This window comes from Anabrus simplex, chromosome 3 (genome assembly GCF_040414725.1).
Source record: "Anabrus simplex isolate iqAnaSimp1 chromosome 3, ASM4041472v1, whole genome shotgun sequence".
In the NCBI taxonomy this organism is placed as follows: Eukaryota; Metazoa; Arthropoda; class Insecta; order Orthoptera; family Tettigoniidae; genus Anabrus; species Anabrus simplex.
Window position 1 is genome coordinate 497,691,042 of NC_090267.1, and position 9,001 is coordinate 497,700,042.

General features: G+C 39.8%; 1 long non-coding RNA gene across 1 annotated transcript; it reads left to right on the forward strand.

The window, feature by feature from the left end:
• Positions 1–528: 528 nt before the first annotated feature.
• On the forward strand, positions 529–8,306 carry LOC137499049 (uncharacterized). The gene is made up of 2 exons (XR_011017991.1): positions 529–3,243; positions 4,786–8,306. It is a non-coding gene; the product is annotated as an uncharacterized lncRNA (long non-coding RNA).
• The last annotated feature ends 695 nt before the right edge of the window (positions 8,307–9,001 follow it).

Consider the following 9,001-nt stretch of genomic DNA (forward strand, 5'->3'; position numbering starts at 1 on the left):
GATCATAAAAAAAAACTATGTTCTACCTTCTTTGTGCCAATGTAATTTTTTGAAGTGTTTTAGTAACAATAAGCACCAGGAACTTGTGTCAGAAACTGTGCTGGCCAAAGTCGTGAAACCTCTACTAAGTAATGTAGGGAATTACCATACAGACAAAGTTTCCAGGTTTTCTTGTTCGTCGAAACCTCTTTCTTGAAAAGTGCTGAAGCTATAACTCTCTAGAGCACCACTTTATACGTAAAATTCTTTAATATTTCTCTTACTTTAAGATTTTAAATTTTGCTGGTATGCGTATCTAGTTGTATTCACGCGGTAAATGGGTACGTTTGGTGCTGCCATCTAGCGGCAGATTGTTTGTAAGGCGTGTTACACGTTTGAGTATGGAATGAGCAGGCAGTTTAAGCAGCCATCGGATGCAGATCGAGCAGGCAGTGAGTTTAACACAGGAAGGCGCGACTACCAATATTTCTCCAAGTCGCCGTAAGAGTGCAGCAGTAGACGCACAATCTTCGCTGTCAGTGTGGGTGTAGCACTGTGTTATTGGTGCATGAATGTGTGTGAAAACAAGTTATTTCGTACTATGAGTAAACGTGTCTGGTCATTTCCGTTCGTACAAGAGATATTTTGTATAGAACTGTGAAATGAATTAATTATGTTATGCTTATAGATATTTCAAAAGTGATTTTAAGGTGTTGGTACTTGTTTCTTTCCATTCGTGCAAGGTATATTTTTTTGTAGAACTGAAACTTCAGATTCCTTCCCCGAAATATTCAACTGTTGTATACCATTTTGCCGATCTCGGCAAGGTGGTTCGCAGCCAGAAAAGATACGACTCCATGAAATGCCGTCTAGAAGGGAATGAAGAGAAAAGCGGCTGTCGGCTTTCTCTAGGCAATGACCTAATAAAGGAAGTAATTGGATATCCTCAGATTACTCCCGCATCTGTGCCTTTTCACCTTATTTCAGAAGGTAATGGAGCCTGCGCGGCTCAGGCGGCAGTGCGCCGGCCTCTCCCCGCTGGGTTCTGTGGTTCAAATCCCGGTCACTCCATTGAGATTTGTGCTGGACAAAGCGGAGGCGGGACAAGTTTTTCTTCAAATACTCCGGGTTTCCCTGTCATATTTCATTCCAGCAACACTCTCGAATATCATTTCATTTCATCTGTCATTAATTAATCGTTGCCCTGGACAGGCTTCGGCAGCCGGCAAAATTCCTATCCTCGCTCCTAGATGGGCGATTCATTCATTCCATTCCTGACCCGGTCGAATGACTGGAAACAGGCTGCGGATTTTTTTCCAGAAGGTGATTAAAGCTGTGGAGGATAGTGGATTCCTTGCGATAAGAATTGTGACAGACAATCACATTTTGGACAACCTCAGATATCCAGACGATAATATTCCAATTAAACTAGAAACAGGAAATCAGATCCGAATTTGCGGGTACAAGGTTCGTGTTATTGAAGAGAGGATGGAATGTGACATTTGTGTCAGCAACATTTCATTGCTTAGACACCGCTAAATGGAAATGATTATGCATCAGGACAGGGGAGGAGTTTGATACCCAAAACCTTGTTTTATTGTTCTGGTGAAGCATCTGCAGGAGTTCGTTTAAGCTGCTGTGCTCTATTGTCGAAGTCCTTCAAACGTACGAGAGTAATACGAGGACTTGCGACGTCTTCCCTTTCAGAATACCGGGCGAGTTGGCCGTGCGGTTAGGAGCGCGCAGCTGTGAGCTTGCATCCGGGAGACAGTGGGTTCAAACACCACTGTCGGTAGCCCTGAATGTGGTTTTCCGTGGTTGCCCATTTTCACACCAGGCGAATGCTGGGGCTGTACCTTAATTAAGGCCACGGCCACTTCCTTCCCATTCCTAGGCCTTTCCTATCCCATCGTCGCCATAAGACCTATCTGTGTCGGTGCGACGTAAAACAAATATTTAAAAAATCTTTCCGAATGTATTTTGTAACAGCGTTAGGTCAAAGAACATCAGCAAACTGTTAATTATATTATCCTATCCAAGTTCGTAAGACCTCTATTACGGTATTTGATATTGCGTTGGCAAGAACACAAAAAGTACCTACGGTATCACTCCAAGCCTTAGACCAGGAAAATCTTTAAATTGTGCATGAAGAGGCCTACTGCGACTTCATACAGGTAATATTGCCGATATTTAATATTACTAATGTAATTTACGAGCTTCAGTGAACATATGACCATACTGCATAGTGTTTTGTAGGCTGTCATCATTAGAATAAGTTTAGAACATTGTGCGTCTATGTCTGCCATCTAGCGGAGAAATTTTGTCGCAGCGTAGTCGCAAAAAGGCTCGCATAGAGCAGGCAGTATAGGAGGATCGAGACGGCGGTGGTTGTTGTTCACACAGCATGGGTATGTCACCCGCATAGGTCCTACCCTTCCGAGGGCTCAGCTCAGACTGAATACTTTCGCCCTCCACTCTTGTGAGCGCGCTGTTGTACATCACTTCACTCACCCATAGCCCACGTGACGAATACGGCAGCTCCTATTGGTAGAAACATCTTCCGATTGCTATTGGTCGATTTGAGTTTGACACCTTGGACCACGTGGGACGACCACGTTTTTGACGTTTGTGACATTTTGCTTCACTTTGATTTGGATGCGTATATCTATTTTCTTCGTTTGCGTGTTTGAAGAAAAAGTACAAGATATTTGAGGTAAGCATCCTTAAGTAAGTTAATAAGTTGATGATTGATAGTTGCTTCTGTTCCCAAAAATGTATTTTTATTATTTTTGACTGTCACCTTTTTATTACCTTTTTGCATGGTGGTTGATATGATAGTTACATAAGCCTACTTGAAACAGACACCTTAAAATTCAGTTGATGTAATGTTATATTATGTCTGATAAGCCACTATCGTTTTGATAGTATTGATATTAGCAGTAAAAATATAAGCTGATTACAGTGTCCTTAATTATTTTCTTCTATTTCTTTTCATGTCTCAGACCGTGCATGAAAAGTGTCAGATCTGTGGAATGTACACAGATAGCGAAGAAGGCCGGCAACAGGGAATCTTATTTCATCATTTCCCTGTTGCTAGACCTAACATTTGCAGAGAGTGGTTGGACGTTGTGGTGGTCGAATGGTTGCGGCAGCTTCCCCCGAAGCAGCTGAGGAACCGCACTGTGTGTTCGAGGCACGTTCGTCACTCCAGCTATCCAGGACCCCTATCAAAGATGCTGTATAAAGACGCTATCCCGGAAAGAAGTAAGTAGTTGTTATTATTATTATTATTATTGTTCACAGTACCGGTACTGTGACCTATCACATTTTCCTGCGATTCATTTCAAATTGCTCTCCAGAGGTAATGATCATAAATTCATCAGTGCCAGATGAGGGGGAACCTCGCTTCTCATAATGAAATTGACTATAATGCCTGTCATACCTGAGCTTGCCTTACCTGTAAGTTGAAATGTGTACATTTCTTTGAGGCAGAGTGTAGCTGAAATACCTAACATTTATTATTCACAAAATAGTGCACACATGTGCAAATGTTATTCCTTGTTATAATCCATCAATGGCTTTACGTTGCCTGTATTGTGAAGGCGAGGTATTTAAATGAGCTCACTATCCTAACTGCCTCTTTATCCGAAAACGATTTGTACCGTTTTGTCCAGGTTAATTTTAAGTTTGTTGTTTTCAGAATATTTTTCAAGGCTGACCATAGTTGCTTGAAGATAATCTTTGTTGTTAGAACCTATATCTAGGTCATCAGCGTATAAGTACAATTTGGTTGCGTTAAGAATTATTTCTGTAACGTCTGCTGTGGCGATATTGAATAGAAGCGGACTGATAGATCACCCTGTAATACTCCACCCCACTGTTTAATAGTATCTGAAGTTGTTTTGCCATCATGAATTCCTACTTTATTTTGTGACAAGACATTGTTTAGTATTTACCTGCTTGTTACCATCATGTTTCCCAGATCTGTGTACATAATCTGTTGCACTAGAATCCATACAATGGCGCCTTTCACAAAAACTAAGTCAGTGGTACTGTACTGTTTAGGGGTATGTATATCTTTTCCATTGAGTTGTTGATTACTTTGTATCCTTCATCATTTATTAATTATAGTATAATCATTGTCTTTTGATATGGTTTATTAACTCTACAACTTAGGTCACCTCCCAGAACTACAGGCTCTTTATTTTTCACTATTTTGATGGCTTTCATAATGTGCTGAACTTCAGTGTCCACTCTTCATTTAGAGGATGGTTTGAGGTCAGGAGTTCTGGTCAGTGATCTACGTTGACTTGGTGTCTGCACAGGTGACCCTGGGGGTGCTTGGAGTGACCGGGTTGGCTAAGCAGAGGTGAACCAGGCCCATGGGGGGAGGGGATGGGGAATTTCTAACATTTGAATGTACCATTTTGAATTTATTTCCAACATCCTCTCAGCATGTAGGGGATCTTTTCTGGACTCAGTGAATATAAAATGTGCAAGTACAATTAGGTTTTCTTCCTTAAGTTCAACTGAACATGAATGGAGCAAAAACAGTTGTATGACATCTCTCAATACAGTTACTGTTAATATATTCATGTGCTTAATATTTAGGTGGACAATATCATATGCTCAATGTAATTTTATTGCTGTTTTGCCTACTGTAAGAACCACAGAGGGACCATAAGAACCATAATACATGTTTATGAATGAATGACATTATGAGATTTGAAAATCAATACCCTGCATTCACTGTAGTAGAGGAGGAAAAAATGGTACCATTCTTATTGTTTTTTCTTGTGCATGTAGGTGTGCCTGAATACGAGTCTGGTCCTCGGCCAAGGCCTTCAGCTGCTATGACTGCTGCTCCCACCACCTGCACTCCTACTGCCTCTGCTACTACTACTACTACTACTACTACTATCACCGGTGCTGTTGCTGCCACCACCATCTCCACGCCTGCTGCTACTACGAATAAACTTTTAATGAGTCATCGCTCGTCTGTGCTGACAGTGATATATAACCCTTAGAAAGAAATCTTCCCTTCCTGAGTGGATGTCGTTCATTGTAAAGAGTTGTTATTATGAAGAACTATTGAGGTAATTTCTTATTCTCTTCAGCCTGTGGACTGTAATTGTTGTTTCACTAATTGGTATTTATGTGCTCAGTGTTCTCCCTAGGACCTTTCTAATGGGTGCACCACCCTGCCGGTTTTAGAGACCGCTTGACTAAACCTAGATATATGCTAATTACATAATATTATTAATAGGTACACATTTGAGTCATTGGGTGCTCCAAATTCACCTATAAATACTGTAAATCTGCGAATTTAATTGATAAATCATTACCATAATTGCATCAGTTACATCGGAGATCAAATGTTTAGCTTGACCACTATGTAGTCGCGAGCAGGGGTCTGGATTAGCGTGGAATCGCATGCGAGCCCTCTATTCCGTATGACATCACAAACCTGTATGGCAGTCCACATGTCCACAGCAACCGAGTGGGAGGCCTAAGTCCAGTGTTACATGATTTGGAAGGAGCAATAGAACACTAGACGTTCAACGTACTCTGTTATAACTTGTTCATGATAATAACATTCAAATAGTTCAATTGTGCAGTTAATATTTACCTGTCTGATATTATTGTTAACGCCCTGAGGGGAACGAATTGAAATTTATATTCATATTGAAGTTTTACGTAGTATTCCCCGCCCGGCTACTCATTATTGCCACCCGCCTGACAAACATTTCTGGGGAGAACACTGGTGCTAATGTTATTATTGTTAATTTTACATTCAAATTAAGCAATTTCAGTTTATGAATGCTAATGATTGTTTAGCAATATATTTAATTTTGTATTACAAAACACCCAACAAGTAGGCTGTGCAGTGTGGTCATGTATCTATGAAATTGCGCTTGGGCAGTGGTGGGTTTGAACCCCACTGTCAGCTATCTTGAAGATGGTTTCCCTTCTTTGCAATAGGCAGGCAGATACTAAGGCCATACCGTAATTAAGGCCACAGTTGCATCCTTCTGAGGCCCATTCCATCGTTGCCATGAATCGGTGTATGAGCCTCATAGGCAAAAAAATGAGATCATTATGAAGCCCAGAACATCATTATAATTGTTCATAAAGGTGGAAAAATGTTAAGTTCATGTTCAGTGTTGTAATTCAAAATATGCCATACATCTGCATGTTTCAGACCCCCATTTGTCTTAATTGCATTCATAATGACTTTTATAAATTCCTGCCCTACAGTTGTTATATAATCAAACACTTTATTTAAACTTCATGGGACATGTATTATTATCATTAATATTAGTATTACTATTAATATTATTATAGGGAGATTAAGTACAGCATGAAACATATCTGCTAAATGGGAAGTGAAAAACTGTAATGTGGAGTTATTTTCAAGAGCAATGAACCTTTCAAACATGTGGTTTACTGAACTCATAGTCTGTTCCTTTATATGAGATCATCATTTGTATGATAATATTCAAATACTGAAGTGGAAGTGTCGTGTGATATTGTGTGAATGATTTGTGTAAAGAAGTCATAGTTTTGGTTAAGCATCCATTTCTACCAAAGGAGGTTTCACTGAAAATCTTGTATTTTGGAGAACATTTCTCATCAGAACACAGGAAATATATTATGCTCTCTCCTCTCTTATTTGCAGTTTGTATGCACATCCTCCTATACAAAAGTATGTACTGGTATGTATGCAGTGTCCAAGTAACTAAATTAATATTTGTGAATTTTGTGATGTTGGTAACCCATTCACTTGATGTGATGGTAACAGTTCTACAAACTTTCCTTATCATAGTACTGGGCAAGTTGGCCGTGCGGTTAGGAGCGCACAGCTGTGAGGTCGCATCCAAGAGATAGTGGGTTCGAACCCCACTGTCGGCAGCCCTGAAAATGGTTTTCTGTGGTTTCCAATTTTCACACCAGGCAAATGCTGGGGCTGTACCTTAATTAAGGCCACAGCTGCTTCCTTCCCATTCCTAGGCCTTTCCTGCCCCATCGTCGCCATAAGACCTATCTGTGTCAGTGCAACGTAAAGAAACTAGCCTTATCATAATTGTCCCCCTGTGGGTAGGGGGTGGGCAACCACGCAGCCCTTAATTGAATTTTGGCATTGTTTCCGCTTACTTGTGCCAGGCTCCCCACTTGGTTGGCCGGGTGGAGTGCTTGCTGTCAGACCACAGATCAGCCTACTCTGCAACCACCAACATAGATTTCTGCCTTCGATATACAGTAGGTACTAATGGCACTGTCTGAAGTGAGTTTCCACTGTCTTCAACAGGCATTTTGTCTAGATCACAGCAAAGGCCTTTGCACACCATAATGTTGTGGAAGTAGCAGCATATTGTTCATAATACTGTACTAAATTAGCATACAATTCCTTGGACATAGCTCTTAATAGGCGGAGCTATGTTGTGACTTGGCATGGTAATGTTTTGTGCTGGATCAGCTGCCATATTATTGTACGTAGATCCTGATGCTACGTATTTCTGTCCATTTATTGGAACTCCTCTCCTGCGGATGGACTGAAAGGAAGCATTATTTGTACCTCCTGCATGTTGTAAGAGGGAACAATCACAGAATCTGTAAGCGCTCTCTTGTCTTTTAAACCCACAAACATATTCATGATTCCATCTTTTTCCATGTAGCAGAAAAATTTAGATATATCCTACTGTCACATAAAATAGAACATTTTTAAGTATTGTAAATAGTGCAGATCAATGAATACACGGGATGCATACAATTTTGTAGCTTGACATTGTTTATCATCTAAATGCAGATGACTGATTGAATGATATGTTGTGTTTTGGTGCAGTATGTAGGAACAGAGTATGTGCTATCATGTCTTGGTTTCTTCAAACACTACTCTGCCAGAGATTTGCCATCCTCTAGTAGATGCAAAAGAAGTACAAATCTCAATATTTCTCAGTGTGTGGCGCTAGGTGCCTCTTTTGACAGACTGAAAGATGTATCATATAGTAAGTTCCTTGGGAAAATACAAATGGTGTTGCTGAAAACTTTTGCAATGTCAGTGCAACGTTAGACTCCAATAAGAGAGAAAAGTATTATGTTGTAACTTGTCAGTTCCAGTCTTTCTTTCCTAAATGAATGATTTTGTATTTGTGTTGTATTGCATAGTTTTCTGGCTGATGAATATTAATTGATGATTAACACTGCTGAATGTAATGTCATGAGATTATGATATACTATGATCACTAAAACTTTTGTGCAAATTTCTACACAATTTTATACCTGTAACACTGTGGATAGTAGGTAGAATATAGCTCCATAAACCAAAAGATCATGTTTCATTTCAATTTATCTTTGAATCCTACAAACTCCCTCCTTATCATATGAGTTTCCTTTCATCATTGTGGTTCCTGTGTATGGTTTTCTTTCTTACATTGTATTTATATTTTATTTCCTGCATAAGTGGCATATCTTGATAATATTGACTGTTACGGTTGGCTTAAGTAGTGTTAAAGAGGACTGATGTACGAGGGGATGTTAGTGCCTATTTCTATCATAGGTCTTAATCTGAGATAGGGATTGCCAATCCCACTCACCTTCTGGTCACTTCCTTCCTCCCTTTGTGAGTTAGCTTCCATTTTCCTCAGCAGAAACAAACAAAAGCAGCACAGGCAAGGCCAGTCACTCCCATCCTTCATGGCTTTGTGAATTAGTAAAAGTAAAATATAACTCCATAAATCAAATAATTATAATAAGCAGCACAAGCTGGTAAGCTTCTTTTCTCCAGCAAAAAATTATTAACAACAATAATAATAATAAAGCACAGGCCAACCTCCAGGTGTATTGTTGTTCAGAATGCAGTATTTCAGAAAAAGGTAACAAAGAAGGAAAGAAAGAAAAGGAAATTAAAGAAAAAATATGAGGAAAAAAAAGAACAAAAATATATTTAATATAATATTTAAGAGTGGGGGGGGGGGGGGCGAGAACCTGGGGACCCTCCGCGCGCTAAACGATTTAAATCGCC